At 42.3% G+C, this 27,110-nt stretch overlaps 1 long non-coding RNA gene across 1 annotated transcript in view; it reads left to right on the top strand.

Moving 5' to 3' along the window:
- Positions 1-8,013: 8,013 nt before the first annotated feature.
- LOC140912702 (uncharacterized) overlaps positions 8,014-27,110 on the top strand; it is a 61,620-nt gene continuing 42,523 nt past the window's right edge. The window contains exon 1 of the long non-coding RNA XR_012159353.1: positions 8,014-8,461. This is a non-coding gene — a long non-coding RNA (uncharacterized lncRNA). The remainder of the gene's footprint in view (positions 8,462-27,110) is intronic.

Below are 27,110 nucleotides of genomic sequence, written 5' to 3'. Positions count from 1 at the left end.
CCCCTCATTCTTCTCTTCTGCAGGCTAAACAATCCCAGCTCCCTCAGCCTCTCCTCATAACTCATGTGTTCCAGTCCCCTAATCATTTTTGTTGCCCTTCGCTGGACTCTCTCCAATTTATCCACATCCTTCTTGAAGTGTGGGGCCCAAAACTGGACACAGTACTCCAGATGAGGCCTCACCAATGTCGAATAGAGGGGAACGATCACGTCCCTCGATCTGCTCGCTATGCCCCTATAATAATGTTACTGCAATGATAAAGTTGTGAATGAAGCGCTGAAAGTTCAGGAAATAAGGTTTTCTCCACAAAAATAACTTGGCCATCTTGCCCTGTTAGCAGTATTTCCAATTCCTTGTTAAAAGTATTTTTTCATTTGTTGTTCCTTTAATAAAGTGTAGCTTATTATATTGGATGGGAAACAGAGCTGAGTTAATGCTACACAAGAAATTTCACCTTTTGGATTCTCCTGACTTTTGAGTGCTTAAGTTTGCAAATTGAATGTCCTTTTACCATTCGGGTTTTTAATTTGCATTTAATTATATATTACTTTTAATCTGAAGATTTATTGGCTTTAAAAATGCAGCATGCTTTATTCAGCTTTGGCTATTCTGAAACTCTAGGGTAGCCGAATTTAAATCAATGTGAGTTTGGTCATTGAATTCAGTAGGTCAAGATTTCATCCTAATCTCTAGCTATAAATGCATTTCTTTTGGCACTGTTTGAATTTTTGCCTGCAAATCTAAAACTTGTTTCAATTTTCTCTATTTGATTATTTTTTTAGACATGAGTCACCTATTTCTAAATATGATTTATCTGAAAGATTGCAAAATACCATGCACTTTCAATCTCAAGCCAAGTCCTGGAACAGCAGGAACTGGTGCTATGGAACAGATAAGTACTTCCCTTCCTAGCCAGAAAAGTAATGTTACCTGTGTGATAAAATACAGATGACAGCAGTTTAGGACTTCACAGGGTAAGCCTTCTTAAATTACATAGAACTTAACTATAACACAGTGAATATACTGACATTATAACTGGCAAATATTACCTTAAAATAGAACCTAAAATCAGATTTTTTTTTCTTCTAAAATAATACATATGGGGGCAGGGGGTGTATACGGTATGGTTGAAACTGAATCAACATGTTGAGCCTTGGATTAAGTTTTCATGGAGGATGTGTATTAAATACAGCACAGTCATGGCAGACATAAAGTTTTAATTTTTGTGTGAGAGGAAGAGGAAACTTGCCTTCTATATACTATATTCTAGTGACTACCTTAGGTTCAAGTACTCTGTCACAATGATTTATATATCTAGAGCCCGGCAAATCTGTGTAGAGCCGCTTTACGTCTGCGGATATCCGTGGACCACATTTGCAGATCATGGATCAGATGCAGATACAGATTTGCAGATACAAATCCAATCAGGGCTCTACACATAACCCAAACAACTTCCATTTCAGTAAGTTGAAATTGAGCAATAATAAAGAAATTTTCTTTAAACAAAGAACAACTAGGGGCTGGATTCACAAAGAGGATCTAAATGTTGCAACACCCAACTTTTAAATGCTTAGCCTCCCCAGGTTGAATGCACTAACCCTGAGTTAGGCACCCAAGCTCTTTATACAATGCAGGGGGAGACTTGTGTGACAAAGAGTGAGATTCACAAAAGCCAGCATGTTGAGCCACCTAAACTAGCCAATAGCGGATGTCAAGGAGAGGAGTGCATCTAAACCCAGGCCGGAGTGAGGCATTTATCTCCATTTGGGATTCACAGACATGAACTCTCCTGGAGGCAGGCACCAAAGCCATTTCTTGCGAGAAAGGTGACCCTGCATGCCTAACTTCACACCAAACAGCCGGAGGAGCTCACCTCCCTTATAACCTCTAGCCCACTGGTCAGGCACTCCCTGGGGATGTGGGAAACTCTGGTTCAATTCCCTCCTCCACTGGAGGAAGAAAAGGGATTTGAAGATGGGTCTCGCCCTCTCTCAGGAGAGTGCCCTAACCACTGGAACATTCTCACAGGCCCAGTGCTGATGCTGTTCCAGTGTGTATTAAATATGCAAGAGACATTGAGGGAACCTCACATCAGAATAGCTTACAGAACAGGAGGTAGGACACTTATTTGATAGGTGGGAAGACTCCCTTATCAGAATGAGGGCACGGGGGGCGGGAATTGTACCAGCTGATCCTACATCCTGGGTGAGCACCCTAACCGTGTGGGGGAAGGGGCGATGTAAAGTCCTCCCCTGCTGTCTTGTGTGTAGTTAGGTGTGCTCTGAACACAGAGTCACCTATTGCATTGGGCCTGCAGAAATAGGAGGTGGGGCAATGCCTAGTTTGAGGGTCCTTCGGGGCTTGGGTGAGAGAATGGTGTCCTGGCACCTGCCTGAGGCAGCAGTGTGCACCTGCAGAGGCAGAATCTTAGGCAGGGAGGGGACTTTTACAACAAAAATTCAGGTGCCTGGGGAATTTAGGCACCTCCACAGCTGAGCAGGGGTTTTGTGAATGCTAGTGGTGCCTAATAGTTGGACTTTGGGGCCTAAATCCCATTGTGAATCTGATTCTAGATGTTTTTCTAGTTATGAAAATGAAAAATAGGATGTGATGTGGTGGTCTGTCCCTTTAAGGCCCCTTGAGAAGGGGCAGGTGTTCCCTGTATAGGCAGGCTGTTAAAGGTTGGAGACCAGGTATGGCAAGTAGCAAGAAAAGCCCAAAAAGACACAGGAAAAGCCTATCGAAGGCTGGAAAGAAGAGACGGCTGGAATGGTTGTGGTGGTTCCAGAACAGTCCACTGGAGTAGCTGTGGTGAGTGTGCACGGGGATTGGTGTGAACTGTGGTTTGGGAGCCTATGGGCTGTTTACAATGTGCAGGGTAATAATCCAGCCCCACATAGGGTAAGTCTTGACATTTAAGAATGTGCACTAGTGTCTTTTAAGGAACCTGAGGGGGGAAACTGAGGCAGGTGCACCTGTCATGCTGCAGAGCTACCACTAAAGGGAACACTCCAGCAGGTGCAATCCTTGCTATGTGGATTTGTGGGGAAGCTATTTTTCTAGTATATAGTGTCCTCTATTGCTTTTCCTCTAGAAGAACCCAGTTTTCCTCTAGAAGAGCTCCAGTGTACCTACATACACATATAAAAATCACTCCAACCACTTCGTGATGGAAAATATAACCATTTAACAGAACAGAGCATCATTACCCAACAGTTCACCTGAGAAAATGAAAAATCTAGCCCTTAGTGCTTCATCCAAAGCCTATTGTGCCAACAGAAAGACTGCCCTTAATGTCAGTGGGCTCTGGTTCAGGGCCTGAGTGCTGGGAATGAATGCCCTAAAGGAAAGAGGGAAGGTTTGTCCATTCTCTCATTTCTAGATGATGTGCTACAAAAGCATACTGTGATGCAAAATGCCAGGGCACTGAAGATCTATTGATAGAAGTGATCACTCTTTGAGATTTACTTTACTGATTAAAATTAGCTGGAGTGAGCAGAGCTTAAAAAAAAAAGTGAATGAGTTAATTCTGGGAAAGACACAGATAAACATTTTGCCTCTAGAATAGAAAAACTAACACATTCAAAATAAATTTCTGAGCAATAAGTCAAGCACACATGCAGGGATGTTTTACATTAGCTGGTGATTGCTGGCTTCTTGAAATATCTCCATGGGCAACATTTAATTACTACTGCCTTTTTAAATCAAAATAACATCAATATCTTTAGAACAGTTGCTTAAACTAAATACCAGTATAATTGTTTGTCATGTATTCATCGACGTTGTGGATCTAATTTTTAAGCCAATAACCTTAAATTAATAAAAAGAAAAGGAGTACTTGTGGCACCTTAGAGACTAACCAATTTATTTGAGCATGAGCTTTCGTGAGCTACAGATGAAGTGAGCTATAGCTCACGAAAGCTCATGCTCAAATAAATTGGTTAGTCTCTAAGGTGCCACAAGTACTCCTTTTCTTTTTGCGAATACAGACTAACACGGCTGTTACTCTGAAACCTTAAATTAATAAGATCTCAATCTTGAGTAAGTAGGGAATTTGAATCTGTATTATTTCGAAGTATTTTCTGGTTGATTATAAATAATTATTAAAGCCTTTTTGGTAAATTCGTGGTACTAAAGCTGCTTTCCTCAGTGTGACTTTCTTTCAGCGTGGTCAGGGCTGTAAGTCACCTTGTTACCCACTACCTATGTGAGAGAGAGACTTGCTAACCCCAGTCTGTTAGCCATCCAAACAATCTGCTCAGCTCTGCCAGCCTTTATTCCTCCTTGTAGTAATACTTGGTGTGCCCCAGCACCTCAGAACTGTCTACCTATAGTGCCCAGCCCATCAGTGGCCACTTAGAGTAATTACCAAGTCCGCTGTCTCCAAAGAGACACTGTATGCACCCACTTGCTTGATTCAACTGAGGATGCACATTTAATATCACAGCACTGAGACGAATTTAAAATAAAAAGAGAATGTTTATTAACAAAGAACAGAGATTCAAAAATGTAATGAGCAAGGATAAAAAGAACAGATTACAAGTAAAGCAAAAAAAAACAAAACACTTCTACAAGACTAGAACAAAACTTGAGTAAGTTAATCTTATCTAAAGCAGTTTCTCACCTAAAACCTTTTCTGCAGAGCTTGCTAGTTTTCAGTCATGCCAGGATCCAGACTTTCATTATTGCCCTACATGCTATGAGGGGTTTCCTCAGTAAATGGATAACAAAGGGGTTCTTTTTCCTTCCTCTTATAGCCCAGTAACCTTTAAAATGTATCCTTTTGAAGTGCCCCCAGATAACATTCTCTGCCCTGTTGTTTGTTCTCTGGTGTTTTGGCACAGTGTTGAGTTCACATTCCCTTGTCAGCCTGTTTTTGCTGTTGAACCTACATGCAAATGGGGCTTCCTTCCTATCAGCTTCACCATGCTGAATTTACATTTGAGACACAAGGTGGTGAGGTAACTTCTTTTATTGGACCAATTTCTGTTGGTGATAGAAACAAGCTGAGGCTCAGTTACTACAGAAAATTCTTTCCTGGGTATCTGGCTGGTGAATCTTGCCCATATCCTCAGGGTTTAGCTGATCGCCATGTTTGGGGTTGGGAGGGAATTTTCCTCCAGGGCAGATTGGAAGAGGCCCTGGAGGTTTTTCGCCTTCCTCTGTAGCATGGGGCATGGGTCACTTGCTGGAGGATTCTCTGCTCCTTGAAGTCTTTAAACCATGATTTGAGGACTTCAGTAGCTCAGACATAGGTGAGAGGTTTTTCGCAGGAGTGGGTGGGTGAGTTTCTGTGGCCTGTGCTGTGCAGGAGGTCGGACTAGATGATCATAATGGTCCCTTCGGACCTTAATATCTATGAATCTATGAAAAAGCTTCCATGAACCCTTTTTCAGGTCTGAGAAACGTACTGGGAGTGTCAGAGCTAAAGACAAGGTGGAATAGATTATTCAGCATAAGTAGCTAACACACATTGTAAGAGACCATTCAAGGTAAAGTGGCCAGTTAACCGCTCTGCAGTCATAAGACAAAGAAGGGGGCTTAGTGGGTTACTCATTGTTATAATAAGTCATAAATATAGTGTCTTTATTAGGATCACGTTTAAGTAGGTTAAGGTGTATATCCTAAACTTTCTCCTCAGACCATTTTTTGTGGTATCTGAGTGCCTGGCTGTAGGTAACAGATTTCTTGGTGTGTTTGGGGTGATTACTTGGATTGTGAAAGTAGGTATTGTGATCTGAAGGTTTTTTGTATATAATTGTTTGCAGGGTTCCACGTCGAAGCATGGTGTCCAGGAAGTTGATCCTGGTCCATGAGTGTTCTAAAGCGAGTTTGACGGATGGGTGATTGTTGAAGTTGTAGAAGAACTCTATGAGGGAGATTAGATCATCTGTCCAGGGGATGAAAGTATTACATTTACATTTGACAGAGAGATAACTACCTTCCCTCCTGTCTGGAAGAAAACTTATTTCTTCCTTTGGTTACAGACTTTAAACTTAATATCAGTAGATATACATAATTCCTCACATAGTGTTAATACAAACATAACACAATAATATAATTCATTAGTGTGTCACTGACTTCCATTTAATACCTCACAAGATGCTTTTTGGAAATAGTATGAAAACAATATGTTAGTTGTACTGAGTTAGTCACGCCTGATAGGAGTTGCTGACAGAACAGTGAATGAACCCTTTGCCAGTTGACACTGAGAGGCTCTTACGGTCACACCTGGGTCTTTTCCCATCTTGTGTAAAATGCTATATTTGCTTGTAACCCTCTCTTCTCTTCTCTTCATCTTCAGCAGGAATTCAGAAATATTCAACAAACTTCTTTCTTTTTCTGGCAGGCATTTTCTCTTATAGGTCAATGGGGCAAAGTGCACTCAGCTGCTCTTGTCCAGGGCTTGAGCTTGGTGCAACAATTTTATACAATATCCTAGAAAGCAAAAGAAAAATATTAGTATATACTTAACTTGGGGCCAGAGGCAAAGTCCACTGAAGTCAATACATTGACTTTAATGGCACCTGGATCAGGCCCTTGATGAATCTTACTGGTAGAGGCTTAACATTTGAATGGATTGAATGCCAAGAATTGAAAAGAAAATATCTTAGTATGGATTTGAGACTTGTATGCAATATTTTTTCTGCCCACAAGGGAAGGCAAAGGAAAGTGCACTTTTCCTAAGGCAACTGGGGCAACTAAGGCAACTGTAGTTCTTCCCTGAGTTCAGATTCATATTACGTGTTGCTTATACAGATTATTTTTAACATATACTTTATTACTTAGTGCTTTGGATGGGACCCAACTAATATAGGAAAAAATATTAGCCTCATTAGTATATCATTAGGAATACTCTAACAAAAACAGGCCTCAGACTGTGTGATGCTACGGCTGAATCAGAATCATTAGGTTAGAAGGAATCCCTCGTGAGTCATGTAATCTGCCCCCTACATCGTGGAAGAATTGAGTTCACCATTTCTAAATCATCCCTAAGAGATGAGTGTCTAGTCCAACCTTGAGTGTGGCTAGTGATGTAGATCCTTCATTCTTGATTATTTTTATGAAACATCATGAGTGTGCTTTGGCTTTAATAAATTCTATAAATCTGATATTATGAGATTAGTGAAATGTTATTTTTAATCAGTTGACTAGGCAACCAAGACAACAAAATTACATTTGACATAAATATAGGGTGAAAGTGGGGAAAGCAATTGACTATTTGACAGTGATTTTGATCTTTGAACATTTTTAAGTTTATAACTAAAACAAAATGTAGTATTTTGACAACCTATATTTAGCTTTTATTTATGTTGGCAGTGAGATAGCTAAAGTATTTGCATTGTGAAGCATTCTCAGAGTTTTATTGGTACCTGAGCAGCTGTCCAAAGCACTAAATCTAAAAATAAAAGGAACTATTTAGAATAACTATGTGGATGGGGGGGAGGTGCCTTTAAAGAATGCAGTTCAAATTGAAAATCGTTGTTTGTTACCTTCTGGTAGCTCTAAAGAGGCACTCTAGAAATGAGGGCATGGGACTAACTGCAGAGTTTGAAGCCTGCCCTGCTGTCTTTTTTTGAATCTTATGTAACTCTCAAATGAGACATAAGGAAGAGGCTCAAGAGTCTATGGAGTTAAATCTGAAATACACTTCAGGGTTTGATTTGTGTTACCATGGTGTGGTGCGGCGGTGCCCCACCCCCATGCCAGACTGGGCTACAACAGGCCAGAGCGGCTGCACAAGGCAGCAGCCAATCACAGAGGGCCTGTTAGAGAGCCAATCAGGGCCAGTATTACAGCCAGCCAATCAGGGCTAGGCTGGGCCCTATATAAAGGCTGCCCAGGAAGGGAGCAGGTGGTCTCTCCTATGCTTTCAGAGGGTGAAGGTCTGTCTCCAGGGGTAGAGGTGAACTTTTGCCTGGTACCTGCTGGGCTACAAGCCCTGAGAAAAGGGGCTGAAGGGGAAACTGCCGAGAGAGAGAGAGAGAGACAGACAGACAGACAGACAGACAGACAGACAGACAGACAGACAGACAGACAAAGGGAGAGAAGAAGGGCGGGCAGGCAGGCAGGAAGACTGCTGCCAAAGGGTCCCTGGGTTGGGACTCAGAGTAGAGAGCGGGCCTGGGTCCCCCCCTTGCACTTCCACCTGGCCGTTAGGAGTGGCCATCATGGACTGCACCAGACCCCTGCCAAAAGGGGTTAGACTTTGGGGTGTGGTTGGCCATTGTGGCTGGGGTGAAGAGAAGGACTGCTGATAACACCAAACTCCCAGAAGGGGGTGAGACCGGAGCAGTGGGCACTGCTGGGGAGCAGTGTCCTGAAGAGGATGCCGCAAGCTGGGAGCAATGCAGGTCGAGATGCCAATCTAGGGCAAGAAATGGACGGGACACCACTGGCAGAGGGCGCTCTGCATGAACTGAGCTAATTCCTAGAGTGAACAGCGGGAGGTGCTGTGGTGGTGAGTCCCAACCCTGTCACGCATTGCAATTACCAACTTATCTTAAAGATGAACTGTAGAACTAAAATCAACATTGAGGCTAGTCCAGAGGTAACTGCTAGATGTCTCCACTAACTAGATTAGGTAAGTGGGTGGTTAGTTGGAGAAGGAGGCATTTGGCACGTAAATAACGTTAATTAACCTTCTCAGAAATTCTATTTAGCATCTGAAGTTCCCTTGCTCTTTTGGGTTTGCTAGCAATATCCCAGCATGGATCTAATTGGGGGTGTGGCACTAGTAGCACTGGAAGATCAGCAGCCTTTCACAGAGGCCAACCCTGCAGGCTTTTAGCACCCTTTAAGAACCTGTGGTTAAACGCAGTTACTCCTGCAGCTGGGCTGAGCACCAGTTCACTTTGCCCATGGTTGACGCCCACGGTTAACAATGGGTAATAGTGTAGACAAAGCCTAAAGGGTGTGGATGCTAGTTAAGGTGACCAGGTGTCTTGATTTTTTTTTAGGGACAGTCCCGATTCTTGGGCCTTTTTCTTATTTAGGGTCCTATTACCCTCCACCCCCTTTTCTGATTTTTCACATTTGCTGTCTGGTCACCCTAATGCTAGTTCTAGTTTTAACTCAAATCAGAGTTGGAGGGACACAAACTTTCATGTGTGTCAGTAAGATCTTTGGTAAGTTAAAGGCTGTGAGGATACATTTTAGTAATAGGATAATTTGGTACTGAACTTGTTGGGGCCAAGGAGGCAGAATTTCAGTGGACGGTTTAACAAACCAGTTTAATCATTCTGTGACTCCATCTTCAGCAAGATCTTTGAAGCCATTGATTCTATTGACTTTTTTTTTAAAATCTCGCTCCTTTCACCTACTCATTAGCCAGGCCAAACTCCCTTTATTAACACCCAGTTACTCTGGGCCAGATCCTGTGGCACAAAACCAGCTTAGCTGATTACCAAAAGCTCTCCACTCCCCCAGTATAAGGAAATTTTCAGATAGCATGGAGCCACAGCAGTGGTTTCTATGCCACCCTTTCTCCTTGCTCCCAGTGTATGGTTGGAGAAAGGCGAGTAGTTGGGACATCCTGGCAACTGACTGTTGTTACAGCCCTGAGTAACATTGGTAATCAGTGAAGCCTTTACACAACCCTAATCCATAGGCGTGGGAACTAGGGATGTAGGAGGTGTTGTAGCACCCCTGCCTAGGCCTCCGCTCCCCAGCCCGAGGCTTGGTTCCCAGCTGCTGGCGCTGTTCCCCAGCTGCTGGCTTTGCTCCTGGGGCCCCATGCCCAGGACTCTGCTCCCCAGCCCTGCACCCGGGCTCAGGTTCTGGCTACCGGCCCCACTTCCCACCCACTGGCCCTATGCCCAGAACCCCGCATCCAGCTCCCTGCTCCTGGCTCCGTGCCCACCCCCAGCCTTTGCCCCATTACCCCGTCCGGTCTCTCCTCCCCACCCCATCCCTATCCTGGAGACATGGCTGCGGCGGTGGGGGGGGTGTGGACAGGGGTAAGGGGGCTGGCTTCAGCACCCCCACTATTAAAAGGGTTCCAGCACCACTGCTCTAATCCATGCTGGGTAGGAGCCCAGTACCCAGCCAGTTGAAAAATGGGTTACACATGCAGCATTTTTGCAATACTGCCCTCCTCCACCATTGCTGAGCTGCATGAATACTCCTTGGCCACAGCTCAGGATCAGACCCTTGGTTTTCTTCCTCACACCATTTCTGCCTCATACTAATTGGAGGATGAGGTCTTGAAAGACTAAAGTGCTTAAAGTCTCCTGAAATCAATGGAAACTGAGAGCACTCAGCATCCTGCAGGATCAGCTCTAGAGTTTGGGAATGATGAATCTAGATGGCTTGAACTGTGATTGAGGAACAGCTAAGTGCTGCCTTCTGTCGAACACTAGCTATCTTTCCTTATTCATTAGAAAAATAAAAACGAGAAGCACAGAATAACCCTAAGATTACCCTGTCTGTACTGTTTCTCAGCCACTAGTATAAAACATAAAGCATAAATCCATTGCACAAGAATGCATTCATGGTTTTAGACACTGCACTGACTTCATTTTTGTACATTTCCAAATGACAACACATCCATGTAGACTTCATACACTACCTGTCAGCACTCCTTGCTTTTCATTCATTTTCTGCAGCAGGAGTTGAACAACAGGGTTGCTCTCCTTCCTGAAACAGGTGTAAGATTAGAAAGCCAGGCCAGCTCTGAAATTGTGCTTCCGTTTTTCTTGCCAAAAATCTAGTCTTCCATTGATGTGTATGCTATTTAAATAAATATTTTATACTCAATTTTGAATTTTCCAGTTTTCAGGCAGAAAGCAGTGTAATGAATAACAGCAGATGAAGATTAGATGAGAATTATTGCCAATCACACTACTGGCAAATTTCCTTAGGATAGCTAAAAATATGAGTACCCTGCCCATGCAAATGAAGCTCTTTGGCTCACTGTATCCCATGACAATATGGTATCTACAATAGATCAGGTACCCAGAGGAGTCATACAGGATGTAATTAGATCCCTTCCAGGAGATTTGAAAATACACTTAATTTAACCCTATTGCATATAATTTGACTAATATATATGGGGAAATATGCTGCTAAATCAATTCTAACTCTGTATAGTTTGATCTAGGCATTTACATTCTGAATACATTAACTTCACAGATTATTAATGTGTTAAACTGCCATTATGATTCAGTTATAACATGACATCATACACATGTGTGTGTCTGGTAAATTAATTCACAGCTGCCTCTTTAGAAAAGGAGTTGAAATCCCCAGAGGAGTAAACAGAGCTAGCAAGCTGAATAGACCAGCCATGTGTTGTTTCTAACTTAGCAGCACAAAAAGGGGGAAGCGCTGAATGCCTTACTTTTACTCTTTCAAGATATTTCTTGATTTTACTTTCTCCTAGCAAATCAACCAGACAAATGTCATCTGCTCATTCATTATTTTAAATGTGCACTGTGCCTTCTGACTTTTCATTTCAGATCACTATGAAAAGAACCAATTCCTCCCTGACATTTACATAGCCACCCGCAAAACAGCAGATATTCATTTCATCCTTAAATATTAAGATATTGGTGCAGCAGAGAACTGACTCAAAGCTCAAGACTGTTGTCAAGGTTCCTTCCCCACTCTGAACTCTAGGGTACAGATGTGGGGACCCACATGAAAGACCCCCTTAAGCTTATTCTTACCAGCTTAGGTTAAAAACTTCCCCAAGGTACAAACTTTGCCTTGGCCTTGAACCCTATGTTGCCACCACCAAGCGTTTTAAACAAAGAACAGGGAAAGAGACCCCTTGGAAACTTCTTCCACCCAAAATATCCCCCCAAGCCCTACATCCCCTTTCCTGGGGGAAGGCTTGATTAAAAATCCTCACCAATTTGTACAGGTGAACACCGACTCAAACCCTTGGATCTTAAGAACAATGAAAAATCAATCAGGTTCTTAAAAGAAGAATTTTAATTAAAGAAAAGGTAAAAATCACCTCTGTAAAATCAGGATGGAAAATACTTTACAGGGTATTCAGATTCAAAACACAGGTTCCCTCTCTAGGCAAAACCTTAAAGTTACAGAAAACAGGAATAAACCTCCCTCTTAACGCAGGGAAAACTCACATAAAACAAAAGATAAACCTTGCCTGGCTTACCTATACTGGTTGCAATTTTGGAGACTTGGATTAGGATGGGTTGGAGAAGATGGATTTCTGTCTGGCCTCTGTCCCAAGAGAGAACAAACATGTAAACAAAGAGCACAAACAAAAGCCTTTCCCCCCCCCAAGATTTGAAAACATCTTGTTCCTTTATTGGTCCTTTGGGTCAGATGCCAGCCAAGTTAACTGAGCTTCCTAACCCTTTACAGATAATGGGATGTTGCCCTGTGACCAGGAGGGATTTTACAGCACCGTATACAGAAAGGTGGTTACCCTTCCCTTTATGTTTATGACAACTGTCTATTAACTAACGTCATACAAAGGAAACACAAAAATTAAAATAGAGCCTCTAAGTAGTCAAGCAGTAACAGAAGTCACTTTTGGAGAAGCACAGACTGACAGGAGCAACATCAAATACCAAGGGAACTAATTCACATTAACTCTCCTCCCCACCCCCACCCCCCCAAAGTTAGTAAAGACCTGAATAGATGGATGTTAAATCTTGCACTTTTGCTGGCTAACCATCTAAGGATGGTGCAGTGGTTAGGGCACTCTCCTGGGCCCTGAATTAAATTCCCTGCTCCACCAAAGGCTTTGGTTATGAACACACTACAGTTGATGTCTGTATAAGTTATGTCGCTCGGGGTGTGAATAAGCCACCCCCCGAACAACATAAATTATACTGACTTAAGCGCCAGTGTGGACAGAGCTATGTCAGTGGAAGAGCTGCTCCCACCAACATAGCTACTGCTGCTTGCAGGAGCCGGAGTAATTAAGTCAATGGGAGAGCTCACTCCCGTCAGCGTAATCTGTCTGTACTTGCACTGCTATAAGCTCTGCAGTGTAGCTATAGTCTTCCTGTGTAGCCTTGGGCAAGTCACCTCATCTGTAGCTTCACATTAAAAATTGTGATGGGGGCCATATATAAATATAGATTATATAGATAGTATTGCAGAATTTCAGTATTAAACTGAAGCCCAAAGGGCACAATGAAGACTGTTAAAAGACTCAACATCTGGAAAGTCCTCAGCTGGTACAAACTATGCAGGTCCATTGATTTCAACCTATGTGGAATTATAGCAGCTGAGGATCTGGCCACATTCTGTAAAACAATGCAGTATTAAACAAGTTATATTGGAGTCTATTGCCCTATCAATGGGCCAGATTCTGAGATCTTGACTGAGTTTTAACTGAATCCTCACTGAGGCAAACTGCAGCTGACTTCAATAGGAATTTGCTGGAGAAAGGGCCAAGTGGAAACTCAGTAAGGACCTCAAAAATGGGCCCAGTAGGCAGAGCATTTAAAGTCGTCATAGTTCCGCCTGGCAGACCCTCTCTGTCTTTCCTGCTAACTAAGGCAAACCTCTGTAAATCAAGTCTTGTTTTTCCCCCTCTCACCATTCTTTTTATTACTTATGCAATAGACACACCATATCTCATTCAAACCATATAACTTAAATGTAGCTAAAACGCCCACATCTTTGACATCATGTATGTTTCAGTTTAGGATCTGATCACACTTTCTCCATTGTACATATAGAATCATGCTTGATAAAAATTACACATAGGCTAATGAAAGAGATAGTTAGCTTATCAAGAAGCACAGTCAGTTATGCAATAAAATACAGGAGCAACCCGGAAGAACACTTTCATAACACCTTAATTGTGAGTGATTTATTCAGTATCTTGGAGATTCATCTATATCCCTGCACTATTTTCACAGTATACGATGCGCTTTAGAATGGCTTAGTGGGTATTTTAGTCTCTGTGCCTGCATTGGGCCCTATCAATGGGGCTCTGTGAGTACAGGAGTCCACCACTCATTGTAGGATTGTGGCGTTAGTGAAGAGGGCTTCACTGGAATACAAACAGTACCAATCTGAAGCTATTTATCACAGAACTCCTTAAGGTTCTATCTTGATTTCTCAGAATGCTAATTTGTTGGTCACTTTCACCAATGCACAAGAAATTTTTTAATTTAACCTGACACTGGGGGAGCTAAAAGAAGATTGCTGTTGATGCTGCTGAAACAGCCTAAAAATGCACTTCAAAAAATTTAAATATAACAATTAAAGTCATAAAAAGAACAAATATACAAGCCATAGGTGGCTGGGGGAAGGAAGAGTGTAGCGGTGGGTACTGACCTGATCCTGAAAAGATTCCCTTTGATTTCAATGGGAGTTTGATCAGGCCTCACATGAATTTCCTGATCCTGTCCAGGTTGTCTTGTATGCAAAGCTACATCTTCAATGGGAAATTAATTCCATTAGCTAAGAAGGATGCAGAAGGTAATTGTGATGGGCTGGATCCCCTGGGATGTCACCCTGGTGTGCTGGGACACCACTGAGTCAGACTATTCTGCCAGCCTGGTCCCCCTCTTACCTAGTATTGCTGGGCTAGGCTCCCTAGCCTTTTCCAGCCAAGCACACAGGCAGAGCCACACCCAACTGCACAGAGAGACAGAGATCCACTCTGGAAAGGCTCAGTTTGAGGGGCTTGCCACAGCACCCAGATGTCCACCCTCCCCCCGCCCCCTTGGAGGACAGACCCAAAATTGACATATGCCTTTTCCCTCAGTGTGGAGGAGGGTATATACAACTTCTTGCTCCCCCCCCCCCCCGTTAGAAATCACAAACTGGGTTATATTATAAACCAGAAATGTATTAACTGTAACAGGTGCATTTTAAGTAGTTAAGGAGGTAGCAGACCAAGGCAGATTACTAAGAAAATAAAATGGAGTACACAAACTAAACTTAATATACTAAAAGAAACTGGTTACATATAATGTGGTTCTAATAATCATCTTCACAGGCCAGATGCCCTTCCAGCCTGGGTCCAGTTCTTTCTCCTAGTTCAGTCTTAGTTGTTTCCAGCAGTCATTTTGGGTGGGGTAGCAGGGGAGGAGACCTGATGAGCTGGATTACCTCACTCGCAATCCTTAAATAGGATTTGCATAAGGTGGGAGTCTTTTGTTTCCTAGTTTGACCCCCACTAGTTTCTCCTGGAAAAGTACAGAATTCCTGATGGGTTCCAGTATCAGGTAACATGGTCACATGCCTCTGTAGGGCCCCTTTTGCCATTCTTCACAGGCTTACCCACAGGTTCACAGGAAGACTAAGCTCTTTTACAGTCCATTGTCTCTTGCTGATGGGCCATCAGCACTGTCAGGCTTTTTCACTGTTGTACCTTAAGTGGTAGCAGTAGGCATCACCCAAAGTAGCATTGTTGAAATACAGAAATGATACATGCATACAAATAGAATAATCATAGTCAGTAAATTATGACCTTTCCAATAATAACTTTTGTAAGGTATCTTGCATAAAGCATGTTAGGTGTGTCATATTCCTGCCACAAGCATATTTTCATAAAGAACATGGAGTATAATGAAAAGGAGTACTTGTGGCACCTTAGAGACTAACCAATTTATTTGAGCATGAGCTTTCGTGAGCTACAGCTATAATGTCAGTGTGTGGTTTTTGGGAGGGGGGTGAGAGGGTGAGAGAACCTGGATTTGTGCAGGAAATGGCCCAACTTTATTATCATGCACATTGTGTAAAGAGTTGTCACTTTGGATGGGCTATCACCAGCAGGAGAGTGAATTTGTGTGTGGGGGGTGGAGGGTGAGAACCTGGATTTGTGCTGGAAATGGCCCACCTGATGATCACTTTAGATAAGCTATTACCAGCTGGACAGTGGGGTGGGAGGAGGTATTTTTTCATATTCTCTGTGTATATATAAAGTCTGCTACAGTTTCCACGGTATGCATCTGATGAAGTGAGCTGTAGCTCACGAAAGCTCATGCTCAAATAAATTGGTTAGTCTCTAAGGTGCCACAAGTACTCCTTTTCTTTTTGCAAGCTACTGTAATGGTTAAGTTTGTGGCACTGAAATAAAACATCTGTCATGGAGCCAGCTCAGCACACACAGGGCACAACTGCACTATAGACAGAATTGTGTGCGAGCACAGCTGTCTGCCACAGTTAGGGATATCCATGGTTTAACACTTTATTTAGTGCTAAGGTGGATGGAAAAACAGTCCTACAACTATGTTGAGAAACAATATTATATTGCCTATTACGCTTCCCCACCATGTTATAACATGGATGCTCCTATAACTCTAGGTGCATATGAGAGAGTTCAGAGAGTGCAAACACTATTTTTCATGCTAAGGAACATACAGCTACACTCAGTTTCAAACTAGGTTTATTGAATCAATTTAAAAAACTTATTTTAAACATAGGTTTCAGAGTAACAGCCGTGTTAGTCTGTATTCGCAAAAAGAAAAGGAGTACTTGTGGCACCTTAGAGGCTAACCAATTTATTTGAGCATAAGCTTTCGTGAGCTACAGCTCACTTCATCGGATGCATACTGTGGAAAGTGTAGAAGATCTCTTTATACACACAAAGCATGAAAAAATACCTCCCCCCCCCCACCCCACTCTCCTGCTGGTAATAGCTTATCTAAAGTGATCACTCTCCTTACAATGTGCATGATAATCAAGGTGGGCCATTTCCAGCACAAATCCAGGGTTTAACAAGAACGTCTGGGGGGTGGGGGGGTGGCATAGGAAAAAACAAGGGGAAATAGGTTACCTTACATAATGACTTAGCCACTCCCAGTCTCTATTCAAGCCTAAGTTAATTGTATCCAATTTGCAAATGAATTCCAATTCAGTTTCTTGCTGGAGTCTGGATTTGAAGTTTTTTTGTTGTAATATTGCAACTTTCATGTCTTTAATCGCATGACCAGAGATTGAAGTGTTCTCTGACTGGTTTATGAATGTTATAATTCTTGACATCTGATTTGTGTCCATTTATTCTTTTACATAGAGACTGTCCAGTTTGACCAATGTACATGGAAGAGGGGCATATATCACATTGGTGGATGTGCAGGTGAACGAGCCTCTGATAGTGTGGCTGATGTTATTAGGCCCTGTGATGGTGTCCCCTGAATAGATATGTGGGCACAGTTGGCAACAGGCTTTGCAAGGATAGGTTCCTGGGTTAGTGGTTCTGTTGTGTGGTATGTGGTTGCTGGTGAGTATTTGCTTCAGGTTGGGGGGCTGTCTGTAGGCAAGGACTGGCCTGTCTCCCAAGATTTGTGAGTGTTGGGTCATCCTTCAGGATAGGTTATAGATCCTTAATAATGCTTTGGAGGGGTTTTAGTTGGGGGCTGCAGGTGACGGCTAGTGGTGTTCTGTTATTTTCTTTGTTAGGCCTGTCCTGTAGTAGGTGGACACTTCTGGCTCTATCAATCTGTTTCTTCACTTCCGCAGGTGGGTATTGTAGTTGTAAGAATGCTTGATAGAGATCTTGTAGGTGTTTGTCTCTGTCTGAGGGGTTGGAGCAAATGCGGTTGTATCGCAGAGCTTGGCTGTAGACAATGGATTGTGTGGTGTGGTCAGGGTGAAAGCTGGAGGCATGTAGGTAGGAATAGCGGTCAGTAGGTTTCCGGTATAGGATGGCGGTTATGAGACCATTGTTTAGCACTGTAGTGTCCAGGAAGTGGATCTCTTGTGTGGACTGGACCAGGCTGAGGTTGATGGTGGGATGGAAATTGTTGAAATCATGGTGGAATTCCTCAAGGGCTTCTTTTCCATGGGTCCAGATGATGAAAATGTCATCAATATAGCGCAAGTAGAGTAGGGGCGTTAGGGGACGAGAGCTGAGGAAGCATTGTTCTAAGTCAGCCATAAAAATGTTGGCATACTGTCAGGCCATGCGGGTACCCATAGCAGTGCCGCTGATCTGAAGGTATACATTGTCCCCAAATGTAAAATAGCTATGGGTAAGGACAAAGTCAAAGTTCAGCCACCAGGTTAGCCGTGACATTATCGGGGATAGTGTTCTTGATGGCTTGTAGTCCATCTTTGTGTGGAATGTTGGTGTAGAGGGCTTCTACATCCATAGTGGCCAGGATGGTGTTATCAGGAAGATCACCGATGGATTGTAGTTTCCTCAGGAAGTCAGTGGTGTCTCAAAGGTAGCTAGGAGTGCTGGTACCGTAAGGTCTGAGGAGGGAGTCTACAGTGATCTTCCTGATAACACCATCCTGGCCACTATGTAGAAGCCCCTCTGCCATGTACATTGGTCAAACTGGACAGTCTCTACGTAAAAGAATAAATGGACACAAATCAGATATCAAGAATTATAACATTCATAAACGAGTTGGAGAACACTTCAATCTCTCTGGTCACGCGATTACAGACATGAAAGTTGCAATATTACAACAAAAAAACTTCAAATCCAGACTCCAGCAAGAAATTGAATTGGAATTCATTTGCAAATTGGATACAATTAACTTAGGTTACCTTGCATAATGACTTAGCCATTCCCAGTCTCTATTCAAGCCTATTTCCCCTTGTTTTTTCCTACCCTCCCCCCCAGAAGGGTTTTTTCTTGTTAAACCCTGGATTTGTGCTGGAAATGGCCCACCTTGATTATCATACACATTGTAAGGAGAGTGATCACTTTAAGCTATTACCAGCAGGAGAGTGGGGTGGGGGGTGGTATTTTTTCATGCTTTGTGTGTATAAAAAGATCTTCTACACTTTCCACAGTATGCATCCGATGAAGTGAGCTGTAGCTCACGAAAGCTTATGCTCAAATAAATTGGTTAGCCTCTAAGGTGCCACAAGTACTCCTTTTATTTTAAACATAGTTCCAGGTTGAACGGTCTAAACCTAATTTAGTTGGCCAGTCTGGATGGGTTAGTTATCAGTTTTATAACCAGTATTCTAGCCAAGCTTTAAACTCTGGTCTAAGTTTAAAATATTAAGAGACCATGCCCTACCCTGATTTCTACACTAGCCAGCCCAACTGACCTTTCCTTCAGCATCTCATTGAGTGATTCTGTTCCTCTCCCTTTTTTCTCTTTTGGTGTTCTCCATTCATGCTCTCTATACCTCAACTTCATACCAAAGAACCCAACTCTATTTCTCTCCTTCCCCTGCAACCCCTTCTGACCATTCGTGCATCTCTTCTTGGCTATTCCACTGCCACTTAAAACTCTCTCTCCATAACTGAGTTGCTTCATAATCCCACTTCCTCCACTCTCTCACTGTTGAACTCCATAATCTTTCCTACCACCTCCCATGTGCCTCCCAATCTTTTCTCGTTCTTGCTCCCTTCATCTCCTCCTCCTACCAGCTTCATGCTTTCATGTGATCTTGGAAGACTCCCCAACTTCTTGTCTGCCAACCGCTTCCTGTCTTTGCTTTCAGAGATTCATACATTTTAAGACCAGAAGGGAGTATTATGACCATCTAGTGTGACCTTCTGCCTAATGCCGCTAAAGGTTTCTAAAACATCCATTGAGCACACAGAAAAGATTTTTTTAAAATAATCTTTTCTAAGACCCATGGTATTTGATTGTATATTGTATACCCATGGTATACTAACTTATTTTATCTGTTTTGAGTTCTCCTCTTAGGACCTCAGGAACATTGTATGTGTTCATCCATAACTCACATTCTTTCCTCTTCTCTTCTGTCACATTCCAGTAAACATTTCCCCCTTTTGGCCTCTTACTTAGGCATGGTAGCTTTCTGTAAAGCCTCTTCAGCCTCTGCCTCTCCATCTTTGAGATACTTCTCTGGAAAACCAAAAGGAAATAAACAATATAGTCATTTTCAGAATAACCATAAAGGCACATCTGTGTTATAAAATAACCAGTGCTTTCCCAATGTACTAGCCTGTAAAATTGCTATATATTTTTTCTTTTTTACTCTCCCTCATATTTTCAGAGACTATAGTATTGCCAACCCCAAGCTTTCAAAAATCATGTGTCTGGCTGAAAAATCTTTACATTTAAAAAAAGTAATAAATGTTGGCTTCTTTTTATTTGCCTTCTTTCAGAGGCTCTAGGGTGTCCTCTCTTCACATTTTCCAGCTTCTCTCTGGAACCACAAGGGCTAGGAGCTTGCTCTTTAAAAAACTAAAGCTGAGATTCTCATGCAAACCCTTGATTCCAGCAGCTGGGGCTTTAGGGAAAAACACCAAATATCTTCAGACTCATGATAAAATCACAAGAGCTGGCCACACTCAAGCCATGAAATTGAGTCATGGTTCTCCTCTATGTACAATAGTGTAAACTAGGAGTAACTCCAGTGAAGTAAACAGTCACACTGGTGTAAGTGGGAGGAGAATCGGGTCCTCAGCCTTCAAGATACATCCAATACAAAGGTAAAAGGTATAAGAGAACTCATTTTTCTTAAATTTAGAACTTTCCTTCATTTCTTCTTTCAGCTGGTGCTTAATTTAATTCCCTTCATGCTTCAGATGTCTATCTTCTTTTATGCTGATTTCTCTCACCATAGTTATTCTGTCTACCTTCATTGTGCTTTTAACTATAATGGCAAAGAAAGCTCCCTTTTATCATCTAAAATTCCAGATGGGGGTTTGATGGCAGGTTATGGAGAAGAAATTTAGCTGTCAGTGACAAGTGCTGTTAAAATAAATAAATAAAATAAACTTTACAAATAATAACTAAAACAAAGAAGAAAATTCTCAAAGTATCATAAGAATGGCCATACTGTGTCAGCTTCTGGCAGTCGAGCATGGGGTTGTGTCCCTGACCACCATGGCAAATAGCCATTGATGGACCTGTCCTCCAGGAACTTATAACTGGGTTCAAAAAAGAATTTGATACTTCTGGCCTTCACAACATCCCATTGGAATGAGTTCTACAGGTTGACTGTGTTGCATGAAGTATTTTCTTATGTTTGTTTTAAACCCACTGCCTATTAATTTCATCGGATGACCCCTAGTTCTTATGTGAAGGGGGAAAATAACACTTTCTCCACACCGTTCATGATTTTATAAACCTCAGTCATATTCCCCCTTAGCTGTCTCTTTTCTAAACTGAACAGTTCCAGTCTTTCAAATCTTTCCTCATATGGAAGAAGGTCCATATCCCTAAACACTTTTGTTACCCTTCTCTGTACTTTTTCCAATTCTAATACTTTTTTTTTTGATGGGGCAACCAGAATTGCATGTGGTATTCAAGGTGTGGGCATACCATGGATTTATATGGTTGCTGCACTGATCAACATTGAATTTCATGTACCATTTTGTAGCTCACCCTTAACACCTTTCCCAGGCCTGAAGAACTCTACATAGCACAAAAGCTTCTCTCACCAACAGAAGTTGGTTCAATAAAAGATATTCCCTCACCCACCTTAAAAAGAAAAGGGAGTACTTGTGGCACCTTAGAGACTAACCAATTTATTTGAGCATAAGCTTTCGTGAGCTACATGGCATACTGTGGAAAGTTTAGAAGATCTTATTATATACACACAAAGCATGAAAAAATACCTCTTTCCACCCCACTCTCCTGCTGGTAATAGCTTATCTAAAGTGATTACTCTTCATACAATGTGTATGATGATCAAGTTGGGCCATTTCCAGCACAAATCCAAATTGGATACAATTAACTTGGGCTTGAATAGAGACTGGGAATGGCTTAGTCATTATGCAAGGTAGCCTATTTCCCCTTGTTTTTTCCTACCCCCCCCCCCACGTTCTTGTTAAACCCTGAATTTGTGCTGGAAATGGCCCACCTTGATTATCATACACATTGTAAGGAGAGTGATCACTTCAGATAAGCTATTACTAGCAGGAGAGTGGGGTGGGAGGAGGTATTTTTTCATGCTTTGTGTGTATATAATATCTTCTAAACTTTCCACAGTATGCATCCGATGAAGTGAGCTGTAGCTCACGAAAGCTTATGCTCAAATAAATTGGTTAGTCTCTAAGGTGCCACAAGTACTCTTTTTTTTTTTTCTTTTTGCGAATACAGACTAACACGGCTGTTACTCCTGAAACCTCACCCACCTTGTCTCTCTAATTTTGTTGCCCAGTCACCCAGTTTTGTGAGATCTTTGGTAGTCAGCTTTGCACTTAACTATCTTGAGTAATTTTGTATCTGCAAATTTTGCCACCTCCAGTATTCATCCCCTCTTCCAAATCATTTATGAATCTGTTGAACAGTGCACGTCCCAGTACAGATCCTTGCAGAACCCTATTTATCAGAGGCAACATGTAATTCTTGATTTGGGGGGGGGAGGGGAGGCACAATTTAAAGGTTCTGAGGGGGCACATGGCCACCCCACGTGTCACCTCTGGGCCCTTTCCCATGCTCCCCGTGCCTCCCAAATCTGCACCACCTTGCCCCCTCTCCTCTTACAGCTCTTTCCCCACTTACTTCTCCCATCACCTCTTGCTGTGGGCACAGCGTGGGCCTGAGCAGGCCCCAGCTACCTACTGCCAAGCAGTGGTAACATATGGCAAACAGGGGCTTGTCCAAACCAAATCTATTGTGGTTCTCATTCAACCATTAACACATGCAGTATTTGATCCTGGGACAGTAGGTGTCCCTGATGACTTATGTAATAGATCAGCTGCTCTTAGCATCCACAGTTCTCTGAAACAAAGTATCCTTGATATGACACTTGTACCCTTCTCTTCAGCTGCAGCATTTCATCTTTTAAATAACATTCTCACCTCCTTTTGCTCTCAACATTGCTGCTCTTGGGCTTGAACTTCCACAAGGTATTTCTCTGCCTCCACTTGGGTCAGCAACAGTTGCCTTCTGCTGAGATGCATGTAATTTCTGCTTCAGCTGCAAGGGATCCCAAAGGTGATATAAACAGTTCTACAACCAGGACTCAAAAACAACTGAAAAACCTGAAGAGAAAACATCCCACTGACAATTGTTCGAGCAAGGTGCCTTTTCAAGGGAACTCCAAAGGAAGCATCTCAACTGAAATTCTGCTGCAACAGGGGTTTTCATGCCATGCCCCATATTCAGCCACTTGGCAACTGGCTTTCCCCAGATACAACCCAGAATCCTTTGCACCAATTCTCTTTGCAGTGCTTCAAAAGGAAGAGTCGGGTCTGCAGAGCTTCACAGAAAGAATCAATACACTGGTTTATGGCAGCCTTAAAATTTCTCACTCAGACACTTACCTGGGCAAATTACAATCATTTTAGGACCAGTAAAATATATCTTATTATCAAGTTAAAGGGTGCATGCTTAGAAAACTAGATACCTTAGAAACACAGCAAGTAGATAAATATATTAGATTTATTGTATATGTCTGCACTGGTCTCTTTTCAGGACAATTGTTGCAAAGCTGGTTTGGTTGGCCTTAGCATCTGGGAACCTAATGCAAATTACTGCAAATTTGCTTCAGTGGAATTCTAGAAATATCCTGAAACGGGAGTTCAGCTTATTACCCCCCTGGTTCTTCTAACAAGGGCTGGTTTTGCACTGAGGTGGATTGTTGATCTCCACAGGACTACAGTGGAAGCATACAGGATGTAATACGTTAATTTCAGTTTGGGATCTGAGCCTGTAGGTCAGGGAGAGTTGCCTCCCAGAGTTCCAATATAAATCCTCACATCCCTGAGGTTCAGATTTGAGGTTCTAGACAGCTCTAATCCAAGGGAGAGAAGGGGTAAAACAGATTTCAACAGGGGAAACAAATTCAACAGTCTAGGTGGAAGATGCTAACACAAGTTATGTTGCAACCCCAGGATTTTATATAGTGTAAAGAGTGTACACCCTAAATGCTAAGGGTTACCCACCTTTGGAGTCCAGCTCAACAGTAATTTTAGGTTTCACCATAGAATAAATATTGATTGCTGTAAAATTCAGAATCATGTTTTTCAGAGGCAAGGAGAGGGAACTTCTTTCTTGTATTAAAAGAAATACACCCATTTTCTCTGATTACATAGAGGTCCCCACTGTGAACTTTAGTGATGAATATTATGACTAGTGATGTCAGGAAGGATAAGATTCAACGTTTTGGCAGCATGCTGTCCTTCAGGACTGCTGCCTAACTTGGGCAGAAAAGGTGTAGGGAGAAACAAGGGAAAATAATAAGGGAAGGTTATGTAAAAAGCCTGTGGATAAACAATTAGTAGACAAATGCAGCTTTGCTATGACCAGATATAGGGCTGAATTGGCAAGAATTTGAAAGGGTACATAATTTGTTTAAAAACCAGAGCAGTTTTATCTGCTATGCTGTATAATTATGTCCATATATTTCTGGAGGCCTCAAATAAATTAACAAACAAAAGAAACTGAAATATTGTGCAGATGAAGAACTGAGTTCTGTAACCCCTACTCTGCTGAGTAATACTTACTCACACTGGTACCCTGATTGTGAGCAGTGGGACTACCCCCAGGGATAACTACTGCTCAACATAAGAGTTGCAAAGTCAGGTCTTAGATTAATAATCATAATATTTATTATTTACATTGCCCCAACCAGAGCAGTACACCATTGTGTGAGGCACTCTAGCTACACACAGTAAATGTCAGTCTCTGCCCCCAAAGAACCTGTTGGCCAAAGACAACCAGATGTAACACATGAATGAACCGAACCAAACCAATGCACAGGGGGTGAGAATACAAAAATAACAGGATGTTTTTTAGCACAGGCTAGCATTGTGCACAATTCTAAGACAATCAGCAGCAGTAATCCCTATAATCCTGATCTGCTACTAGACATTACAGGGGTTACAAGAGATGTCTGCATCTATATAAATATTTAATAGATAAGGTGCTAGTAGGTGGTGCCCAAGAATATACAGCCTAGTTCCTGGGTTTTGTAGGATTAATACTATTTTTTGATGTGCACTCTGCAAATGGCTTCCTTTGTGCAAATCTTTACATTAACTCTTAACAGCAGGATCAAGGCCTAAATGACACATCCGTGAGAAGGAAAATGATGAGGAGGCAATAATTCATTTACATTCAAATCCTCATAGTATATTTGAAATAAGTCACTCACCTTTTGGAAAAATAAATGGTACCTTTTCTATAAGCCTCCAAGCCAGATGTGCTGGGTTTTTAAATTTAGTTAATTAAACATGTGTTTGTCTTCAGGGTTTATTTCAGCACCAAGCCCTCTGATCAATTAGTTAATCCCTTTTTCCTTTTGAAAGGCATGTTTTCCAAACTTGAAAGCAGCTTTGAAATAAAATCCGCTTTGCCACAAGTCTCCCCTGCACTCAAGGGGCTGCATGTGCCATCCTCAGGGTCCAAACAACCTAGTTAATGCTTTGCCATCTTGCCACGGGTATAGCAGAGATTTTATCTTACAAGAAAAAGAAAAGGTGGTTTTAGTCATTTCTCTGAGCCAACTGCTTCACCTACAAACTGACATAAGCACAGGAAATGCACAGAGGTTCCTGGAGCAAATGTAGGTGAACTCTCTCATGTTGTCTTTGTCTCTGCTGATACAAATATCACTGTCTCGTTTTGCAGTTCATTCACCTTTAGTGGTTTGTAATTTGTGATTTGATTGAAAACATAAGGGTCTGGAGACTCTCCTGCTGGTCCAGCTCCAGTGTGTGAGTGTAAAGGGGTAAGATATTGGCTGTATCTGGCCAGCAGAGAATTTCCCCCGACCGCATGGAGGAGCTTTCAATTGCTGTAAAGCCAGTGTAGCCAGCTCCTAAGCCACCTCTTTCCAGTCCTGACACAGGGGGTTGGAGGAAGTGGGGCCAGAGTGATGAGTTACTCTTGATGGTTCCTTGAGGCTTTCTGCCAGCTGATGTAGATTACAGTAGTGCTTAGACTGCTCTAATATGTGCTGTGGTTGGAGTTGAACATGGTAGAGAATCAGATCCGTAGAGCTGGCCTCTTTACAGGCTGCCTACCTCTCCAGTGTTAAGTATACCTCGGCACAGGAAAGAATCTGACCCAGGGTTATTTTTTTAAATTAAAGCACTTGGAATATGTTGTAGGCACTGACATACTCCTCTTCTCTGATAGGCAAGAGCTGGATGAATTTCCAGGCTAGGAACAGGAGAAAGCTAGTGTTCATCCTATTTGCTTGGAAAAACCTGGTCATGTGGTGGTTGTTATAGCGTCCTCCTTTAGATACATTTCTAAAGAGGCAGCTTGTGATTTCTAGATGGAGATGGTCTAAAATCTTTTCTGGGAAAATCCAATGTGACAATATGCAAAAACGTAGCAAATAAAAGGGTGGTTTTTCCACAACAGATTGGGGCCAGTCTCTCTTCAATGCTCCACTGACCAGTCAAATTGGAGCCTAATATGAGAATGAAAAATAAGCTAATCTCATAATTCATAGCTGCACATTTGGGAAATTGATTTTCTCATTTGCATAGGGCAGAAATCTCCTGAAAAGAGCTGTTCTCATGAGACTTTGCCCTATGGTGGTGGAAATCTCACAAAACTTCCACCATTCAAGATGGGAGAAACCTCTTGATTGCAGCCTGGATGTTGGAACTAAAGTCTCACAACAGCAGCTTGCAAGATTTCAGTTCTGTCAACTCAAAACCTAGTCCTTCTCCCAGTACAGGAAGCTATAAATGATCAATTCCTACCCTAAAATTAATCCAGAACTAATCAACATCCTCTCTGTCCATATCATTCTTTTTTCTCCCATGTGGAACTTCAATGCTTATCCATTCATCACTCATTTTCTTTTTATCTTCATTCCCTGATTGTATTCACATTTCATGGGAGTACACCTCTCACTCCAGGACATGCATTGTGCATCTTGGTTTAGAACCAATACCCAAAATCCTCAGCTGCTGGAATGCAAGGAGGAAGCATTCTGGAAGGGTGATATTCAGAGTATCAATCCCTGTGCATCCCTTAATTTCCAAAACCAAGCTGACTTGGGATCCCAAATACCTTGTACTTGCCCACTGCACAGGGCAGAATTTCACCCTAAATGCTAAGGGTTACCAACTTTGTTATATGCTGACCATAGGCGTTCTGAGGCAAGCTGGACTGGAAATGCTGACCCTTCATCCCATAAAGTAATATTGAAGAGAGGAGGAAAGGCCTTCTCCACTGACAGCCCATGACTCAGGGCTATTCCCCACACCAGTGTTCATTTCTGTCTTCCTTCCATGTGGGTTCCATGATATGTGTTGTCTCTTTACTTATATGTGCTGGGAGGGCCTTGGTGGGGGTGAAGCAAATAGTGGATTTTTC

The sequence above is a fragment of the Lepidochelys kempii genome, chromosome 6 (genome assembly GCF_965140265.1).
Source record: "Lepidochelys kempii isolate rLepKem1 chromosome 6, rLepKem1.hap2, whole genome shotgun sequence".
NCBI lineage: Eukaryota > Metazoa > Chordata > Testudines > Cheloniidae > Lepidochelys > Lepidochelys kempii.
Note: the sequence above shows the minus strand (reverse complement) of the source record. Positions and strands in the feature narration are given on the sequence as shown.